At 38.5% G+C, this 21,977-nt stretch overlaps 1 protein-coding gene across 15 annotated transcripts in view; it reads right to left on the bottom strand.

Annotated features, from left to right (window-relative positions):
- Window positions 1–21,977, bottom strand: part of NUMB (NUMB, endocytic adaptor protein) — a 132,537-nt gene that overhangs the window by 98,306 nt on the left and 12,254 nt on the right. Inside the window, exon 3 of one of the 15 annotated variants that reach the window (XM_023761384.1) lies at window positions 11,104–11,221. The exons of the other annotated variants lie outside the window; for them this stretch is intronic. The gene's annotated coding sequence lies outside the window, so the exon portion shown is untranslated. The remainder of the gene's footprint in view (window positions 1–11,103; window positions 11,222–21,977) is intronic. 15 annotated transcript variants of the gene reach the window in all.

Here is a 21,977-nt window from a genome sequence, read left to right on the forward strand (position 1 = left end):
ATTTAACCTTAAAAAAACAATATTCTGACACATGCTATAACATGGATGAACCTTGAAGACATTATGCTAAGTAAAATAAAGCAGACACAAATGGACAAATACAGAATGGGAAAAAATAGGTTTACAGTTGGTTCATATGGAAAATAATACAGTAATAAATAATACAAGAATAAATTGTTTGCCCTAACCAGTTTGGCTCAGTGGATAGAGCGTCGGCCTGCGGACTGAAGGGTCCCAGGTTTGATTCCAGTCAAGGGCATGTACCTTGGTTGCGGGCACATCCCCAGTACGGGGTGTGCAGGAGGCAGTTGATCGATGTTTCTCTCTCATCGATGTTTCTAACTCTCTATCCCTCTCTCTTCCTCTCTGTAAAAAATCAATAAAATATAATTTTTTTAAAAAAGAATAAATTGTTTCACATAATCACAACTGTAAACCTACTTTTGCCCCACACTGTACTGTATAATTCTGTGTATATGAGATATTCAGAATAGTCAAATTCAGAGACAGAAAGTAAGAAGGTGGTTACAATGGGCTGGGTGTGAAGGAGGGAAAATGGGGAGTTACTGTTCAATGGGTAGAGTTTCGGTTCTGGAGATGGATGGTGGTGATGGTTGAACAATGTAAATATACTGAATCCCACTGAACTATACACTTCAAAATTGTTAAAATGGTAAATTATATGTTATGTGTATTTTATCACAATAAAAAAAAGGCAAACCTTAATAACTTCTAGGCTGAAATGAACATTGTGTTTATTTTTGAGTCCTAAAAAATGAAATTAAAATAAACAGAAAAGCCCACCAAAACACTACCTTGGTTATTCTTGAGCCTGTCCTATTATTTAGGACCCCCCAACACAGTCATCAAGAATAGTACCGTCTGGGGTGGGGGCTGGGCTAGAAGAGGTCAATTGGGGGGGAGGGGGCTGGGGTTGGACTAGAAGAGGTCATTGGGGGGAAAAGGGGACATATGTAATACTTTCAACAATAAAGATTTAAAAAAAAAAGAATAGTACCAAGTGCAAATATTCACACTGAGGTTCAAAGCATAGCTCTGTAAGTTAATTTGCATATATACTCTAATAATGAAACATTGAATCAGAGCTAAAACATGTAGCTTCTTTGCCTAATTTTACAATTACCTGAGATTAAAGTCCCATGTAAATTAACTTTCTTTTCTTTGGCAAAAAACTCAAGGTCTCTAGTAGAACACAAAAGAATGAAGAACTCAAATAAAAATATCTGAAATATCTGAATATGCATATTAGAAATTCTCCAGAAAACTGAAGAGTACACTATTGAGATCTGAGCTTCAAGAATACAGTTTATGGCCAAAATAAGTAAAAGGGGGAACCAAATCTGACATAAAATATTAAGAATAGAAAGCCCCAACCAATCCCATCATCCTGTTCCTTGACTCCTTAGAGAAAGGTGTGACTCCAGCATAACTTAAAATGTTTAGTTAGGGCATACCTAGGGAATTCATCCCATCAAGGAGTGGCAGGTACTTAAGGACTGAATCCAAATTTTGTCCTACCTGAAACTTTATTGAACAGGATATTTCAGGTGTAGAAGCAGTGCTCCTGCTTCGTCAGGTGCACTCTCACCTCATGGGATGCTGCCTTCTGACTCCCTCCTTATAAGCAAAGGAAAGCCAGGTCAACATACCCATGCTCCAAAGAAAACCAATACTACTAGCTTGAACTGTGAAAAATCAACAGTGAAATCATTAGGTCACAATCAGCCCTTAAAGAGAAAGAGAGGAATAGAATGGAAAAGATGAGTGCTTTACATGTAATAAGTAAAGATGAATACTGATTCTCATTTTTCTTTCAACTGTGTGTATGTACGTTAGAGGAGTCACCATAAAAAATGTTTATAACTCATTCTTGTAGAGAAATGTTTATACATGTATGCTGATGACATAAACAATATGTTTGTAATACCAACAAAATGGAAAAATACAAATGTGCATCTTTAGGAGAAAAGATAAATTGTGGTATAGTCATACAATTAATACATGTATCTGCGAAAATGAACCAGTTACACATATCACTATAGATTAAATAAATTTTAAAATATAATGTTGAAAAAAAACCATCAACAAAACAAAAAGGAAGCTCATGGTATGGGAGAACATATGTGGCAATGATACATCTGATAAAGGGTTAATATCCAAAATATATAAGGAACTCATACAAGTTAGCAAAAGGAAAACAAATACTCCAATTAAAAAATGGGCAAGCCCTAACTGGTTTGGCTCAGTGGAAGAGCATTGGTCTGTGGACCAAGAGGTCCCGGGTTTGATTCCACTCAAGGGCACGTGCCTCAGTTGCAGGTTCCTCCCTGGCCTGGGCCCTGGTTGGGGCGAGTGCAGGAGGCAACCGATCAATGTGTTTCTCTCACATTAATATTTCTCTCTGTCTTTCCCTCTCTCTTCCACTCTCTCTAAAAATCAATGGAGAAATATCCTTGAGTGAGGATAAAAAAAAAAAATGGGCAAAGGACCTAAATAGACACTTCAAAGTTGACATACAGATGGCCAAGAGACATGAGAAAATGCTCAAAGTCACTGATCATCAGAGAAATGCAAATTAAAATGACAATGAGGTATCACCTCATACCTGTCAGAATGGCTACCATCAACAAATCAATAATGACAAGTGCTGGCGAGGATGTGGAAAAGGGAACCCTAGTACACTGCTGGTGGGAATGCAGACTGGTGCAGCCGTTATGGAAAACAGTATGAAGTTTCCTCAAAAAATTAAATATGGAACTGCCATTTGACCCAGCGATCCCACTTCTAGAAATATATCCTAAGAAACCCGAAACACCAGTCAGAAAGAATGTATGCACCCCTATGTTCATTGCAGCACAATTTACAATAATTAACATCTGAAAACAGCCCAAGTGCCCATCAGTAGATGAGTAGATAAAAAAGCTGTGGTATATTTATTTACTAGTATACCATAGAACACTATGCAGCAATAAAAAAGAAGAATGTCTTACCCTTTGAGACAGCAAAGAGGGACCTGGAGAGTGTCATGCTAAGTGAAATAAGTCAATCAGAGAAAGACAAGTGTCACTCATATGTGGAATCTAATTAACAAAATAAACTGATGAACAGAGTGGATCCAGAGACATGGAAGCATGGAACAGAGTGCAGAATCTTGGAGGGAAGGCAGGGGAAGATGGGTGGGTGGGAGGTAATCAACCACAGACCTTATATGCATATATGCATAACCAATGGACACAGACAGTGGGGTGGTAAGGGCCTGGGGTGGAGGGGGGGGGGAGGAGCTGAAGGGGGCCAATGGGGGAAAAAGGGAACATATGTAATACTTTCAACAATAAGATTTTTTTAAAATTTATATATCATCAAAATAAATAAATAAATAAAATATAATGTTGATTAGCCAAAGCAAATAAGAATATATATGGTTCCATTTTTATAGTTAAAAAATAAGCAATAGTAAACAATATATTTTTGAAATGCATAGAAATTTGGGGTCAACTTAAAAAGAAGGGAATGATAAATGAAACAAAATTCTGAAGAGCTTTATCCCTGGTGGAGAGACAGTTGAATGAAAATCAAGGAGAAATATACCAACAATGTTCTATTTCTTAAGCTGGGGGGTGGGTTCAAAGGTACTGGTTTTATTATATGCTTCATTATTTATATACTGGAGGCCCAGTGCACGAAATTCATGCACGGGTAGGGTCCCTAGGCCTGGCTGGCGATCAGGGCTGATCTGTGGGGCGACTGATGGGGCGATTTGCGGGGGGCCCCGCTGGAACCTGCCTTGGCTGGCCTGGGGCCGAGGAAGCTCCTGTGTTGAGTGTCTTCCCCCTGGTGGTCAGTGTGCGTCATAGCAACTGGTCATTCCACTGGTCATCCCCCCCCTCCGTTCGGCTGATTTGCATATTAGGCTTTTATTATACAGGATACAGTACCACATTCTTGTCTATGTATCAAATACTTCATAGTAGAAATGGAAATAGAAAAGAGAGGGAGAGAGAGAGAGAGGAAGGGAGAGGAGGACAGATACCATATGTAGGCAACGTAGTGCCAACATAAATCTTCTACCTTCCCCTAGAAAGGTAACAAAGATTTCTGTTAAATACAGGTTCCATCTTGAAACCCCACAAAATGAAAGTTGAGTTATTTTAAGAGCATAAACCTAAAATTAAAAGCAAGTAGGTCACTTACCTATCTTTGATTTTAAAAATTAAGATAATGAAAAAGATAATTTTCAATAAAATCATATATTTTAATCTGTAAATGCTCAAGTATAACCATCCTAGAATTCATATTAATAAGGAAATAGACACTTGCACTGATACATAAAAATGCCATGAATGTGACAGCTACAAATGTAAATTAACACAATAAGTTGTACTGGAAAATCAGATACCATGAGGGGCAATGCATTGGTAATATGATTTTTCTGAAAAAGTTAACAACCATTGTTAAATTTCTGAACAAAACAAATAAAGTACAATTTGTTTACGCAACAGTTGCATTCCTGGAAAATCCAGTATCTATTAAAACCATGAAAAAAATACTTTGTGTTTAAATGTAAAACAGAATTAGGATCAGATAAGTACAAACAAGCTTTTCACCTACAAAGGAGATCTGGCGGAATGTTCGAAAATCATGCAGAACTCTCTCATACCTTGTGGTATGTATGGTATTCCTGGCTCCTTGCTCACTCAAAGCCAGTGCTGCAGCCACCCCACCCAAATCACTGTGGCAACCAAAAGTGCACCTCAAAGATCCAAACACCTAACAGGGGAGGTACTGACCCTTAAGAACCAGTAATGTCAAGAAAGGCTAGATCCCAGTGTAGTCTCCACACCACAAAGCTGAATGTAATGATTACTTTGGCAAAGAAGGAATCCTCATTCTATGAAAAAATTCATTATTAAGGAAAACAAAAAGGCAGACAAAAACCTAAGGATAATCACCCTAAATAAAAGTGATACATCAAACCAAAGGTGGGCAATCTTTTAACCCATATGATAGCAACCCATATGTTGTTTTACTAAATACAACAAATGTCCCAATTGAAGAACACAGTAACTCTCAAGAAGTATGTTATAGTTTATAAAGCATTTTCATTTTAATTTGTTAATTGCAAACTTTAATTACTATGCTTATAGCAATTCTATGAGATAAATATCATTATTCTTTTCATATTACTTATAAGGAGAACACTCTCAAAAAGGTAAAAGTCATATAGTTAATAAACTGACACAGACTTCAAAACCTGATTTCAAATCCTGTGTTCTTTCCATCAAACTATACTGCTTCACAAAGATCCATCATCTTCTACTAAACATTCCAGAATCCCACAGTAGATCTGACAAGAGTTAACAAGTCTCTTTTAAAACTTTTCAGTTTGGGAGTGCATTTTCCCTTTTTCTAAAGACTGAAGATTGCATACCCCTGGCTGAGCTGAAACATAAAAGTCTCACCAGAGCAGAACAGAGCAGACCACAGATCCACACACAAAGCAAAGCAGCCTGGCACTGAGCAGAGCACACCAGAGAGCGGCAGAGCTGTCTGCAAGCAGAGGGGCCTGGCTCCAGAGCAGCCTCAGAGCCTTGCTGCTTTCACAGTCGTGCTCTATCACAATTGAGCTGTTTTGCACTGAATCCAGTTTCCTTCTTCAATGCATCCCAAACTGGGTATTCCTGTTGGTGTTGAATTGGCACCAATGACCACCGACCAGATACCATAAATTGACACATCTTACTTCCAGAAATAAGTTAGAGGTAGTAAGAAACTTGCCCAAGTTCAAATAATAAATGTAGAGCCCAACCTGAACCCCTATTTTTAAATCTCCAAAACTATGCTATTATATGCTACGATCTCTAGCTCTTGAAAGCAAGCACAATGTTTTTACTTCTTGGCTTAGTTTGTACAAGCTGCTATTTGCAAACTACCAGGCTGAGTAGTTTAAACAGTAAATAAACCTTTATTTCCTACAGTTCCAGAGACTGAGAATTCCAAGATTAGGGTGTCCACAGATTTGGTGCCCTCTTAATTCATAGCTGGTCATCTTCTCTCTGTGTCCTCACATGGCAGATGGAGGCAAGAGAGCTCTAAGGGGTTCTTTTCAAAGAGCACTAATCCCACTCATGAGGGCTCCACCTTCGTGACCTAATTATCTCCTAAAGGCCCACTTCCTAATACCATCACACTGGGAGTTAGGATTTCAACACATGAATTTTGGGGGCACACAAACATTAAAACAAAAAACAAACAAACACACGACCCTTCAGTTAGGGGAGACATGCATAACCATTAAGAACTTTATAAAATCTTGATTAACCTCTAACATTGTCACTAGATCAGTCCTCTCAGAAACACTTATCTGAAGTTCTTCTGAGAATGGCTACAAGATGGGCTGGCATACTGAATTAGCTCTCATTTATGACAGGTAGATTAACTTTAAACCTTTAAAAGATACTGTGCCATGACTCTTACTTAATAATACACTTTCATGGTTCCAAACACCTATATGCACACAACAGTTGACAATATAAGACAAAAATAAAAGCAAAGGCATTCTTAGGGCTTGATGTAAGAGAAAAAAGGAAGTAATATGCTTATTATTTCAGCTGAAGAAATAAGAAAGTTAAGATCAGATATCAGCAAGCCTAATCTTCTTAGACACATCTCTAAAGGGCAGAATAATATACTCAGGCTTCCCTAAAAAATAGTAGATAATAATCTACAAGACACTAATTCAAAACCAAAATTCAAGAAGAAAAAATAACTTAATTGACATTTCTATTTTAAAAGAAAAAAATGTATGGTTCTGAATTCATGGGTAAAGTTTAATTCACTGGAGTAGAGTGAAGGCTTCAGGAGTTATAATATGCAAGCATGTTAGTTATAATCTAAACATACAAACTGAAAGTCTATCTTTTATTATTTTATCCCTCCTTTTTGTTCCTCATTCCCAAAGATGATCTTTACCTCTGTCATAACTATGGTTGTCTAAGCCAAAAATCTCTACCTCAAAAACCACTTTATTTCCTCCCTCATATACAGTCTTATATTCCTTTTTCCTTACTTAAAATTCACTACATTACAACTTCTACATCTCTAGACACATTGCACTAATTTTTTTTATTAGTAGCTAATGGAAACTACATGCAATTGAACTTAAAAGAATATCAACTACCTGGATATTTCTAAAACACGACCACAAATACAAACAAAGCATTTCAGTCTGCTGTTGTATTGGAAAAAAAAAATTAATTTATTCTTTAAAAAACTCCAATTCAAGGTTGCTAGGGGCATAGGTTAAAATTAGATTTAAATGTCTTACCCTAAAGCAGTGGTTCTCAACCTGTGGGTCGCGACCCCTTTGGGGGGGTCAAACAAACCTTTCACAGGGATCGCCTAAGACAATCAGAAAACACATATATAATTACATATTGTTTTTGTGATTAATCACTATGCTTTAATTATGTTCAATTTGTAACAATGAAAATATATCCTGCATATCAGATATTTACATTACGATTCATAAGAGTAGCAAAATTACAGTTATGAAGTAGCACGAAAATAATTTTATGGTCGGAGGTCACCACAACATGAATAACTGTATTAAAGGGTCATGGCATTAGGAAGGTTGAGAACCACTGCCCTAAAGCCTAAAGACATGCCAATCCCCAGACACATTTACAGAAATTTCAAAGTGATTTACAAGAGTTCTGGCGCGCGCACACACACACACAGAAACCAACAAGGAAGTACGGGACTCACTTAAAAATATAATAGCTGCTATATATATAATAGCTGCTATATATATGTCTATGTGTGTATATATGTACATGCATGTGTGTATATATATATCACTTACTATATATTAGGCATTATTCTAATAATATAAATACAAGTGTGTATATATTTCATCAACACAAAGAAACCCTAAGAGGTCGGGACTATAATTCCAATTTTCAATATGAGAAACCATGGCTTTGAAAGATTAAAAAGGCTTCTAGTCAAGATAGTGTAGGACATTCACCCAAATAACAATCAATATATAAATGTATCAAATATATAAGTAAACATAGCTGGCTCAAAAAATATATATAAATACTTCTCAGTGATAGGGAACATAAATGCAAAAAGGTGATACTGAAGCCTGGGGCCTCCTTGGCTCCTGGTCCAGAAGCAGAGCCCAAGAGACTTTATAAAATGTCCTTGTTTTATAGACAAAGAGCCTGAAGTCTAGGTTAGGTTAGCTAGTCACACAGCTAGTTAGTGGCAGAGGTAGGTCTATCACTTAAATTCTAAGTGATAGATTACTAGTTTTATGCTTAATAAAGCACACTTTTTATTCTGAGTTATTCTTTCTAGAGACTATTTTTAATTCCTTTTCAGAACCTCTCAATTGTGTCATCCCAAAGCTGGAAACCACTCCCTTCCTAGTGGTAGGAAAGTCCTGTGTCTGGTTGATAATAGGAAGGCTAAATTTGAGAGATCCTACAGCACAAAGTTTGCTTAGACATGATCAATAACTTTAGTTATAAACACACTTTCTTTAACGAGCTGCCAGAGGCTACTAGTTAGAAAAAGGTTTTTGTAACTTTATTGCATTTAAAAATAATCTTTCAGATTATCATTTAAAAATAATCTTTCAGATTATCATTATTGGTTTGCTGGGAAGGTAGAAAAGGTTCAAAAGTGTTAGCTTCTGACATTTTTTAAACATGATAGGAATGTTTGCTAGGTGTAGACAAACTCATCATTTACAAGTTTTCTAAGCTTCAAAGAACTTTACAAATGCTAATGATGCTTATGCACCATTTTTCTCCCATAAAAAAAAAAGCAGAATCTAAAAAAAACAAACAAAAACATTTTCAGGCCATAGTTCTTTAAAGCACTTTTTAATATGGTTACATATGAGCTAGAACTTTAATTGAGGTATAATTTATATATACTAAAACTCACTTTTAAGTTACATCTCTGAGTTTGAAAAACATAATCATGCAACCACCACGACAATCAAGACATAGATCATATACAAACAATAGAAAACACCCCCAAAAATGTCCTCATCTACTGTAGTCAAATCATCCCCGTACAACTTGGCAACCACTAGTCAGTTTTCTGTCCCTTTAGTTTTGCTTATTCCAATATATTATTTAACACTCCGGTGTGGGGTGAATTTCCCGCCAAAATATAAGATGGCTCTGTCTTTTGGTTTTGTTCCATCCACCAAAAGGGTGGATTACAAACAAATATTTGCAAGTAGTATTCCACTGTATGGATGTACCAAAGTTTATCAGTTCATCAGTTGAAGTATATTTGGGATTGATTCCAGTTTGGGGCATTAGCATACATTTATGTGTGACTATAGGTTTTCATTTCACTTAAGTAAATCCTTAGCAGTGGGGCTATTGGTTCATTATAGTAAGTGTATGTTTAACTGTTCATGAGAGCTTGCCACACTGTTTTCCAAAAAGACTGTACTAACAGTGAATAACAGTTATTTTTTCTAAGTTCAGATCTTGTCACAAATTTCATAGAAAGATCCTAAATGGATCCAGATATTTTCAGAGGAAATTATTTTCCTGTGTCCTATTTATAGAAAGAAGTTAACAAAGGAAGTTGGACTTGAAAATTAATAGTCTTTAATGTTATGTTTGACATCACACTCACAAGCTCTATAGGTCACTAACTCTGTGTGTGTGTTTCAATCCATTTGGCTTGAATGTGGGTTTAAACTGCTTATTTAAAATGGGAGATCCCACAATATACAGATGCTATCCTTATAAAGAGGGAATATGCTAATTGACCCTCATGCCATCACAAAGATGGCGGCACCCACAGCCAATAAGGAGGGAATATGCTAATTGACTGTCCCACCCTCAAAGATGGTGGCGCCCACAGCCACAAGATGGACGGCAGGGGAGGGCAGTTGTGGGTGACTACGCCAGTTGGGGAGGGCAGTTGGGGGCGGACCAGGCCTGCAGGGGAGGGCAGTTTGGGGCGACAGGGCCGGCAGGGGAGCAGTTAGGCGTCGATCGGGCTGGCAGGGGAGTGGTTAGGGGCTGATCAGGCAGGCAGGCAGGCGAGCAGTTGGGAGCCAGCAGTCCCGGATTGTAAGAGGGATGTCTGACTGCCGGTTTAGGGATCAGGCCTAAACCGGCAGTCAGACATCCCCCAAGGGGTCCCAGATTGGAGAGGTTGCACGCTGGGCTGAGGGACACCCTTCCTGCCCCCACCCACAATGCGCAAATTTCATGCATCAGGCCTCTAGTATTATAGAATTGTACACTTGAAACCTATATAATTTTATTAACCAACTAGAGACCTGGTGCATGGTCCCATGCACCGGTGAGGTCCCTGTGCATGGCCTGCAGGGAATGGGCTGAAACCTGCATCCAACATCCCCCGAGGGATATAGTAGTGTGCAAAGCGGCAGGTGGCCGGGGAGCCGCCCCAGCTCATCCCAGCACTGCTCATCCCAGTTAGCTGAGAGGTGCTCCCACTGTGGGAGCACACTGACCACCAGGGGAAAGCTCCTGCATTGAGCGTCTGCCCCCTGGTGGTCAGTGCGCATCAGAGCGACGGATCTATGGGTCGTTCGGTCACTTCGGCTTTTTATATGCAGTCCTCGGGTTACCTCGGACTCAATGTACATTGTTTCACGGTTACTCCGTCATTTCGACATATGTACATATTTGCTTTAAGTTTTTTATTATTTATTTACCACAAATAAAGGTCAGGAATTATTATCTTTCTTTTAAATTTTTTTTACTGTTTCACTTCATTACTGCTGTGAATGTGTCCATGTGAGTGGCGTAGGTGCTTATGTAGATGGGTTCCAACTTACGGCGAAAATCACATTACATCGCGCCGTAGGAACGGATCTCCGACGTAACCCGAGGACCTACTGTATATAGATGTCACTCCAATAAATTCAATGATTTTTTTAAACCACTAAAATGAAACACAAGAATGGGAAATTCCAAGTGGCTAAGTGTGTATAAATTCTGGTCATTTTGGACATAAATGAGAAGGAAGCAGAAAGAAGAAATACATATAATAAAAGATTTGATCTTTCCAACTCACTCTTTTTATCCAGTTTAGGTTTCACAGTTCATCGATATAATCACTGCTCACAATCAATTCAATGTTTCCCATGTCTCTTTCCTCTCCCTCTCTTAGCACCTCCAACTCACCTTCAAGACTGCAACAGAGCAGTAGAATATTGAAGAAAATCACATATCCAAGGAGAACAGTTACTGTCATAAATTCACAATTAACCTCAACCACAGCAATATTACTCTAAAAGCTCCATGTAGTGGCTGTTTTATATATTTCCTCCAATCCTTAAACACTTCACCCTTCCTCTCTATTCCTCCCACCACTTTTAATTTAAGACACTTTCATTAAGAAAACAGAAGCCATCAGAGGAAAGCTCCCTACTCTTTCCACAACCAAATCTATAACATCCCACCCAAACTAAACCAACTATCTCTTTTTCCCCTACTTTAAAATGAGTAAGCATCTCTGATTATTATTAAAGGGCAACCGGAGTTTGCTCTTTATATTATCTCTTGCACTTGAAAATTTCCTTCCTTCCATAATTCACTCTCCCCTGTATCATCAATCTTTCCTCCTTTATAAGATCAGTGCCATTATCATGTAAATATGTACCATTATCTCCCACTATAAATTTTTTAAAGTAGTCCATCATTCCCTACTCAGCTATGCTCTACCTCCTCCCCCATTACTCAATTACCCATTGCAGCCACAATTCTCAAAAAAGTATCAACTCGCAGTCTCTAATTTCTAACCTTCATTCTGTATTTAACTACTCCAAACTGGTCCACTTCCACAAGTTCATTGCCCCTTAAACAGAGTTAAAACAGATGGCACACTTAAAGGGATGAACGAAGAGAGCTTAATGAAGAGACTATTAACTAAAGTGTGGGCAGGATTAAGGTAACATTTTTTATTTTGAATGTATCATTATCTTCGTCACATGTTCTCAAATGGCAATTTTCCAATATACTTATCTTCTTATTGTGCATCTCTTCCCACTACTCTATATGCTCAATGAGGGCAGAGGTTATTTTTTTTTGTTTTGTGTTGTTCTGTTTATCCTCACCCTAGAACATATTTTTTCTATTGATATTTAGAGAGAGTGGAAAGGAGGGGGAGAAACAGAGGGAGAGACAAGAGAGAGAAACATCAATGTGAGAGATAGAGACACATCAATTGGTTGCCTGCCACATACACACGCATACCTGGGGATCAAGCCTGCAACAAGTATGTGTCCTTGACCTGAATCGAACCTACAACCCTTCAGTCCACAGGCCAACACTCTAACCATTGAGCAACTGGATAGGGTGAGATTGTTAATTCAATTCAAACACCAGTGAGAACCCACTACATGCAAGGAACTGTGCGAGTCATCCTATATAATAAAAGCCTAATATGCAAATAGACCGAACGGCAGAATGACCGATGAAAAGACCAGTTGCTATGATGCGCACTGACCACCAGGGAGCAGACGCTCAACACAGGAGCTGACCCAGGCCAGCCAAGGCGGGTGCCAGTGGGGGCCCCCAGATCACCCCACCAGTCACCCCACAGATTGGCCCTGATCGCCAGCCAGACCTAGGGACCCTAACCATGCCCGAATTTCATTCACCGGGCCTCTAGTAAGGAATAAGGCAAAGTGCCGTAACCGGTTTGGCTCAGTGGATAGAGCATCAGCCTGTGAACTGAAAGGTCCCAGGTTCGATTCCGGTCAAGGGCATGTACCTTGGTTGCAGGCACATCCCCAGTAGGGGGTGTGCATGAGGCAGCTGATCGATGTTTCTCTCTCATCGATGTTTCTAACTCTCTATCCCTCTCCCTTCCTCTCTGTAAAAAAATCAATAAAATAAAAAAATAAAAAGAATAAGGCAAAGTGCCCTGGCTGGTGTGGTTCAGTTTGTTAAGCATCGTCCTATGCACCAAAAGGTGGTGGGTTTGATTCCTGGTCAGGGCACATACCCAGGTTGCAGGTTCAATCCCTGGTCAGGGCACATACAGAAGACAACTGATTGATGTTTCTCTCTCACATCAATGTTTCTCTCTCTCTCTCCCTCCTTCTCTCTAAAAATCAATAAAATTTAAGAAAAAAAAATAGAAAAACAATAAGGCAAAGTGACAAGAATCCTGTTCCCTATCCTATATAACAAAAGAGAAACATGTAAATTGACCATCCCTCTGCTACACTCACCAGCCAATCAGGAGTGAGTGTGCAAATTAACCTGACAAAGATGGCGGGTTGATTTGCATACACAGGCGCCAGGCAGAGAGCAGAGCGGGAGAGCCGGCAGCTTGGGGGAACGTGGCTCCCTGGGTTGCTTCCCCAAGCCGCTGGGTGGAGAGCAGAGCAGGAGAGCCAAAGGCTTGGGGGGACGTGGCTCCCTCAGTCGCTCCCAGCGACCCAAGGAGCCACGTCCCCCCAAGCCGCCGGGCGGAGAGCAGAGCAGGAGAGCCAGCAGAGAGTGGAGTGGCTTGGGGAACTTGGCTCCCCAAGCCGCTAGACGGAGAGCAGAGAGGGCGAGCTGGCGGCTTGGAGGACTTGGCAGAGTGGGAGGCCGTGGGATGGAGACAGAGCAGGAAGGGAAAACCAAGATCATGGGGAGCACCAGGAATGCTGGGAATCGTAGTTCTGGTGGCAGACGGATCTCCTAGACACTAGAGCAAAGTGAGCCTGGAGCAAGTTACTGTTGCGGTGGGGGATGGAGGGAAAGCAAAGGTGAGAGACATAAGTAAAATCAGAGTGTTTAGGAAAAATTAAAGGGAAGATATCCTAAAACTTCCAGGAAATTTCCACCAATGAAAGCAAAGAAAAAAAAATGCCTCTATTACTCTGTGAGAAATAAACCAAACTGGGTTGGGGTCTCAGACAATTCACTCATATGATTGCAAAGACAGACAGAAACTCCCAGATTGGAGAGGGCTCCCCTGAGGGCTCCCAGATTGGAGAGGGTGCAGGTCGGGCTGAGGGACTCACCCCCAGTGCACGAATCTTCATGCACCGGGCCCCTAATATATACATAATCTAGGGAGAAAAGGTACACTTAATTATAATGCAAAGCAGACAATATGTCACGTAGTATTGGAACAAAGTGCTATGGAATCGAAAGAGATAAAATGTAGAGAAAGTGATAAATAAGAAAGCCTTCGTCCTAGCCAGTTGCTCAGTGGTTAGAGCATTGACCCTTGGATTAAAGCAGCGGTTCTCAACCTGTGGGTCACAAACAATGAAAATACATCCTGCATATCAGACATTTACATTACAATTCATAACAGTAGCAAAATTACAGTTATGAAGTAGCACGAAAATAATTTTATGGTTGGGGGTCACCACAACATGAGGAATGTATTAAAGGGTCGCAGCATTAGGAAGGTTGAGAACCACTGGGAAGGGTCATGGGTTTGATTCTGGTCAAGGACTTGTACCTCAGTTGCAGGCTCGATCCCCGGCCCATGTTGGGTGAGTGCGGGAGGCAACAATAGATGTGTCTCTCTCACACAGATGTTTCTCTCTCTGTGTCTCTCCCCGTCCCTTCCACTCTCTCTAAAAGTTAATGGAAAAAATATCCTCGGGTGAGGAATAACAAAAAACAAAAAGAAAGAAACTAAAGGAAGCCTTCATGTAAGATGTTTCTATTATGGCTTGGAATGAAAAAGAAAAAGCATTCAAAGCAAACCAAATAGCCTTATTAAAAGGAAGAGAAAGTAAAGGGCATATCACTTCAAGTTCTCTTGAGTAAAAAATACACACACACACACACACCATTTATTGAATAGCACACCACAGGGAGTATGGAATGGGGCTGCAGGCATGGAGAACATTCAAGATATTTAATATTACACCCAACCCAAATTTCAAAGTAATTTAATTATATGCTTCCAAAAAGAAAAGCCAAGTATTTTAGCAGTATTCTCAAGAGTCAGAGTCATAATTTTACGATTAGCTTATAATACTTTGTTATCCATAAGCCTTTACAGAACCTTACTGGCAGTTGGTCATATATTCATTCAATAAGAATGTATTAATTACCAATCAAATCCCAGAGAGTCTAACCAGTACTTCAGCACTATACACAAAAATCACAGAATTTTAAAGGTTAAGAATGATTTAGAAGAATAATCAATATAATTTTAAAGAACAACAAAATGAGGGGTGGGGCCTCACCATATGAGATATTTAAAAGTTTATTACAAAGCTACAGTAAATATAGTATAGTACTAGCTAAGGGACAGGTAACTAGAGCATAAAAACAGGCCCACATGTATATAGAAATATGAGTTAAGATCCCTACTGAAGATCAGTGAGGAATAGATGCTACTCAATAAATGGTGTTGGTATTATTTATTTGCTATAAGAAAACTGAATTATATTCATTATAATTATTAGAATAACTTAAATATTTCAGAATCAAAACCCCCCCAAAACTATATCCAGTCTAGTACCATCACTTTATAAAAGAAGAAATAAAAACCCAGAGAAGTTAAAACACCCAAATCATAGTGTAGCAGCACAGGAATTAAACTCATATTTCATAATTTATTTTTTCAAGAATTTATATTCTCTCATTTAAAACATACAAAATGCTTCCTATCCACCCCAACTTCTTTACATCACCCATGATACAATGACACCAAACCAGAAGTAGAGGAGGCCACAAAAGGCATGGTGAAGGCAAAGCCAATATATACTTTTATTTCCTCCCATCCCCAAATCTTCTTTCAAGGAAATTGGCCCCCAAAAACCTAGCCACCCAGCTAGCATGGCTCAGTGGTTAAGCGTCAACCTATGAACCAGGAGATCACGGTTCTATTCCCGGTCAAGGAACATGCCTAGATTGCGGGCTCCATCCCCAGTGTGAGGTATGCTGGAGGTAGCTGATCAATGATTCTTTCTCATCATTGATGTTTCTCTCTCTCTCTCCCTCCCACTTCCTCTCTGAAATCAATAAAAAGAGATTTAAAAAAAAGAAAAATCTAGCCTTCCCTCAAAGATTAATCTTATCTAAACCCAAACTAATGACAAAGATGAGTTCCATGGTTTCAGTATACAGGGAATTCCAAAAGAAAAAAAATAATTTTAAGAACTGTGAATCTGTGCCAACACATAAATATCTATGAATATCAAGTATTTAGGCAGTGCTGTTATTAGGTCCAACATTTTTCAGACACAAATTCCATCAACCTCAAATCTCACTCAGTTTGTTTCCAAAGGATGTTAAACATTTACATTTAGAGATTTTCACAAAGACCAGTTAAACAAACACTGCTGACTGTCTGAAAGTAACTGCTCCAATTCCAACACTCAACTAAGGTAAAGAGAGAAATTACATCTTCTCTAGAAATTAAAGCACTCAATATCAGGTTACTAGGGTTGTCCACCATCTGTTAGGTCAGATAAAACTTTCATTCTATAAATCTACCCCTGGTATATATTACAGGAGTATTGATAGTAAAGGAAGAGAAACTGGTAGAGAGCCTATTTACAAACTTAGAAATCTTAAACTATAAGAATGCAAAAACTGATTGCATTTAATTTAATCACTTTAGCAATAAGTAGTAAAAGTATGAGTTCTGGAGCCAGACTATCTAGGTTTGAATCCCAGACCACTTGCTCTATGATTTTGGGCAAACTGCTTAACATTTGTATCTCAGATTCCTCAACTGGAAAATAAAGACAATAATAGTACCTACCTTCATTCAGGTGATTAAATTCGTGTATTTAAATTGCTTAGAACATGCCTGGATACAGTGTTAGCTGCTGCTAGTATTATTATTACCTGATACCCTTACTAGACTATCAGTTCTCACGTGTGGCTCTAACACAGAATAGTTTACTAGCCAGATCATGCAATTTTAATGTTCTTGAATCAATGATTCAACATACCAAATTCAAAAAAGAGCTCTACAAAACACAGTCTAGAGTCTTCCTTTTGAATCATTTACTTATCAGTCAAATAAAGTTCTTACAAACATTAATCAACAGCAAATGTTTACTTAACTCCAAAAAACTATATGAATTTTCACTATAAAATTTCTAAAAAATCTAATACCAGAAATAAATGTTTTCCATTTTACTTTTAATTACAAATTAACCTCTGATCTTACAAGTCTGATAAGAAATCTAGGTCCATATATAGTAATTAAAATGATTCTTTTATTAAGATACTAGAGGCACTGGTAGGGTCCCTAGGCTTAGCTGGCGATCAGGGCCTATCTGTGGGGCGACCAGCAGGGTGATTGGGGCCCCCACTTGCACCCGCCTGGGCGGACCTGGTGCTGCCTGCTGGCCAGCCCCGCCCCCTGCCACTGCAGCTGCTGGTTGGGGTCTGTGGGCTGGGGGCAGCTCCTGCGTTGAGCATCTGTCCCCTGGTGGTCAATGCACATCACAGCGACCAGTCAATCTGCTGGTCATTCCACTGTTTGGTCTATTTGCATATTAGGCTTTTATGATATAGGATTTACTATCAATCTGCAAATTTGCCTTTGTAAAAGATTTTAACAACAAAGAATAAGTGCTCAACACCTTTAGTCATCTGGAAAATATACATTAAAACCATTCTAAGACGCCCTGACCGGTTTGGCTCAGTGGATAGAGCATCCGCTTGCAGACTGAAAGGTCCCAGGTTCGATTCTGGTCAAGGGCATGTACCTTAGTTGCGGGCACATCCCTGCTAGGAGGTGTGCAGGAGGCAGCTGATCGATGTTTCTCTCTCATCGATGTTTCTAACTCTCTATCCCTCTCCCTTCCTCTCTGTAAAAAATCAATAAAATGTATTTTAAAAAAAAAAACCATTCTAAGATATCACTTTATATCCACTAGAATGGCTAAAAATCGAAGAGACTAACAACCCAAGGAAGTAGTGGAGAAGATATGGAGCAACTGGAGAACTCTACTAATGAAGAACCATTTGGCAATCCTATATAATAAAAGCATAGTATGCAAATTGTCCCCTTGACTGGAAGGTCATCTGGGAGTTCAACCAGGGGGTGGGGCTGGCCGGGGGAAGGAAGGAAGCATCTGGCCTGCAGCCAGCAGCCGCTAGGGACCCTACCAGTGCACAAATGTTGTGCACTGGGCCTCTAGTTTCTTATAAAGTTAAATATACATCTACCCTGCAACCCAATAATTTCACTCCTAGGTATTTCAACCAAGGGAACTGAAACATGTTCACAAAAAGACTTGTACAAGGATGTTTATAGCAGCTTTATTCATAACAGGCAAAAACTAAAAATAATGCAAATGTCTATCAAAAGAATTGAGAAACAACGTTTGATATATCCATAAAATGGAATACTGTGCCACCTAGGAATTTATCTGTTGTTTACAATAATTATTTGAATTTATTATTCAATGAAAATGTCTTATTTTATTCAAATTCTGTCTCATTTTAAAATGTATTTTTAAAAATCCTTAGTTGGAGGTAATTGTTATACTAAAAATAACCTTTTTTTGTTCAGTAACTCACTTGGGTGTTCTTGCCACAATATAAATTTTTGAGGAATTTTTTAATTGGTGCTTTTAAGACACAAATAAATCCCAAAGTTTTATTAAGTGATATTCCTATAAAACTCTTAAATATATTTGCACATTTTTTTTTCTTATGCATTTTTGGTGTATGCTCATCCTAAGTAAAGTGTTTTCTCCAGAAATTCCCCACATTGGCTTACAATGGCTATTGTGATGAAAACTCTTAGGAGATACAACTTGGACTTGAGGTAAACTGAATACTTAAACTGTAGTTTAGAGAATACTTTAATGGCATTGTATTTAAAAGAACATACGATTCCTATAATTTTCTACTGATTAAGTCTCCTTAATAAACATAAGACAAAAGGAATTTTAAAAATATGTTAAGCAAAAGAAGTCGAATAAAAAGGGTACAGTAGGGAACATTTGAGATCTTGCTTCCCAGCAGTGTCATCAGTTTTGGCTCAAATAAAATCTTAAAAAATAAAAATACTGGTAAAAAGGGCACAGTAGTCCCCCTTCCTTATCCATGATTTTGCTTTCCATGGTTTCAGTTACCCACAGTCAACCACAGTCCAAAAATATTAAATTTTCCCAAACACTGACATCATCTGCTCCTGACATCTAATCACCGACATCGTCATGGCTCAATGCTCCAGAATCATCCAAAGGAGATGATGGCCCTAGCCAATTTGGCTCAGTGAATAGAGCGTCAACCTGCGGACTGAAGGGTCCCAGGTTCGATTCCGGTCAAGGCACATGCCTGGGTTGCGGGCTTGATCCCCAATAGGGGGTGTGCAGGAGGCAGCCGATCAATGATTCTCTCTCATCATTGATGTTTCTATCTCTCTCTCCCTGTCCCTTCCACTCTGAAATCAATAATATATATATCAATAATATATATATATATATATATAAAAACAAAGGAGATGATGATCCTTCTGACTGTGAAAATTAATAAAGTGAAATCTCACACTACTAAAGTAATGAGTAAGAATCTTAGTAAACTTTAGAAGTCTACTACAGGGGGTTAAAGGGGGGAGCTCTCATACAGCTTCACTAGAGGTCCACTACAGAAAGAATTGTTAACTACAGACCCCCAACAGGAAAGAATCACAGTTACAGGCCCCAACAGGAAAAATGTACACTGCCTTTCCCACAGATATCGACTACCACAGCAACTCAACCAATGAAAAGCCCCCATCACCCTGAACTCCTGCTTCTATCCAATTAACTTCCATTTGAAACAACCCTTCCCAATTTCCTCCTTTTTCTCTATAAAATAATGGCCCTTTGTTTGTTGGACATGCCTATGGCTTTTACTAAAGTTTGCTTGTCCCAAATTGCCATTCTTTGCTGTGCCCAAATAAACCCATTTTTGCTGTTTTACTTTTAAGGTCAACATGATGTATAGTCAGAAGGTCATTCACTTCACTTCATTTCATGTAGGCATTTTATCATCTCACATCAACACAAAAAGGGTGAATACAGTATACTATTTTGAGACAGAGACCATAGTCACATAACTTTTATTGTCATAATTGTTCTACTTTATTACTGTATGAAATTCAAGAACAGACAGAATTAGAAAGTAGTTAGAGGGAGGGAAGGCAAAACTAAATTGAAAGAGACATGAAACAACTTTTTGTTTATCATTTATGTAAATTAAGTCACATCTTTTAATATAATCCATCCCCAGGTCCGTGTAAAAATTAACATCCACTAAAAAAAAATGGACAAAGAAGAGGAACATAATGTCACTAAAAGGAAATACTTAAAGATAATGTTCATATTTTAAATGATCAAATAAATACTAATTTCAGAAACCAGTTACTACTTTCTCCCTACCAAATTAGCAAATATTTTATTTTTTGTTAATACTACCCAAGGATATTTTTTTCCAATGATTTTTTTTTTAAGAGAGAGTGGAAGAAAGGGAGGGAGAGAGGTGAGAGGGAGGAAAAAAAGGAAGAGAGAGAGAGAGAGAAACATCACAATGAGAGAGAGACATCAATTGGTGACCTCCTGAATGGGATTGAACCTGCAACCCAGGGAGACCAAGGAACCTCCAAAGGGAGCCCTTGGCCAGTTTGGCTCAGTGGATAGAGTGTCAGCCTGTGGACTGAAGGGTCCCATGTTCGATTCCCAAAGGCACATGCCCAAGTTGCGAGCTTGATCCCCAGTAGGGGGCATGCAGGAGGCAGATGATCAATGATTCTCTCTCATCATTGAAGTTTCTCTCTCCCTTCCTCTCTGAAATCAATAAAAAATAGATTAAAATTTAAAAAAAAAAATAAAGTGAAAACACAACCCACATACTGGAAAAAAATATATACAAATCGTTCATCTGATAAAAAATTTATATCCAGAATATGAAAAGGTTTTTTATAACTCATAACTCAATAATAGAAGACAAATATCCCCATTTCATAAATAGGCAAGGGATCTGAACAGACATTTCTCCAAAGAAGATATACAAATGGCCAATAAACCCATAAAAAATTTCTCAACATCATTAGCCTATAGGAAAATGCAAACAAAACCACAATGAGCCCTGGCCTGGTAACTCAGTTGGTTAGAGCCAAGGTTGCAGATTGATCGCCCATCAACCAATGAATGCCTAAATAAGTGAAACAACAAATCGATGTTTCTTTCTTTCCCTCCCTCCCTCCTTCTCTCTCTCTCTCTCTATCTCTCTCTCTCTCCTTCTCCCCCTCTCCCTCCCCCTTCCTCTCCTTCTCGTAAATCAATTAAAACACACACAGTGAATTATCACATCCTAACTCTAATGGCTATAATATAAAAACAGATAATAACAAGTGGTGGTGAAGATGTAGAAAAAATGGAATTCCCATTCCCACTTCTAGTGGGAATATAAAATAGTATAGCTGCTTTGGAAAACTGAGTTACCATATGATCCAGTAATTCCACTACTAGATATATATCCAAAAGAAATAAAAATATGTGTTCATACAAAAACTTCTATACGAATGTTCATAGAAGCTTTACTTGAATAGGTAAAAACCAGAAATAACCCTATGACTATCAACAGAACAGATTTTAACAATTGTGATATATCCATATACTGAAATACTACTGAGCAATCAAAATAAATTACCGATACACAAAATAATATATATCTCAAATGAATTAGAATGAGTGAAAGAAGCCAGACCTCTTTCTCTCAAAAAAGGTGTTACACCATATATTTCTCTTTTTTACATAAAATTCTAGAAAATGCAAACTAATCTTAATAACAGCAGGTTAGTGGTTACCTCTGGGGGTGGAAAGAGAGATGGATTACAGAGGGGCAAAAGGAAACTTTTAGAGTAGTATGTTCCTTATCCTGGTTGTGGTGTATAAATAGGTAAAAACTCATCAAATTATATACTTTAAATATTGTGCAAGTTGATCATATGTCAATTATCCCTGAATG

The sequence above is a fragment of the Myotis lucifugus genome, unplaced genomic scaffold (assembly GCF_000147115.1).
Source record: "Myotis lucifugus unplaced genomic scaffold, Myoluc2.0 scaffold_207, whole genome shotgun sequence".
Classification (NCBI taxonomy): Eukaryota; Metazoa; Chordata; class Mammalia; order Chiroptera; family Vespertilionidae; genus Myotis; species Myotis lucifugus.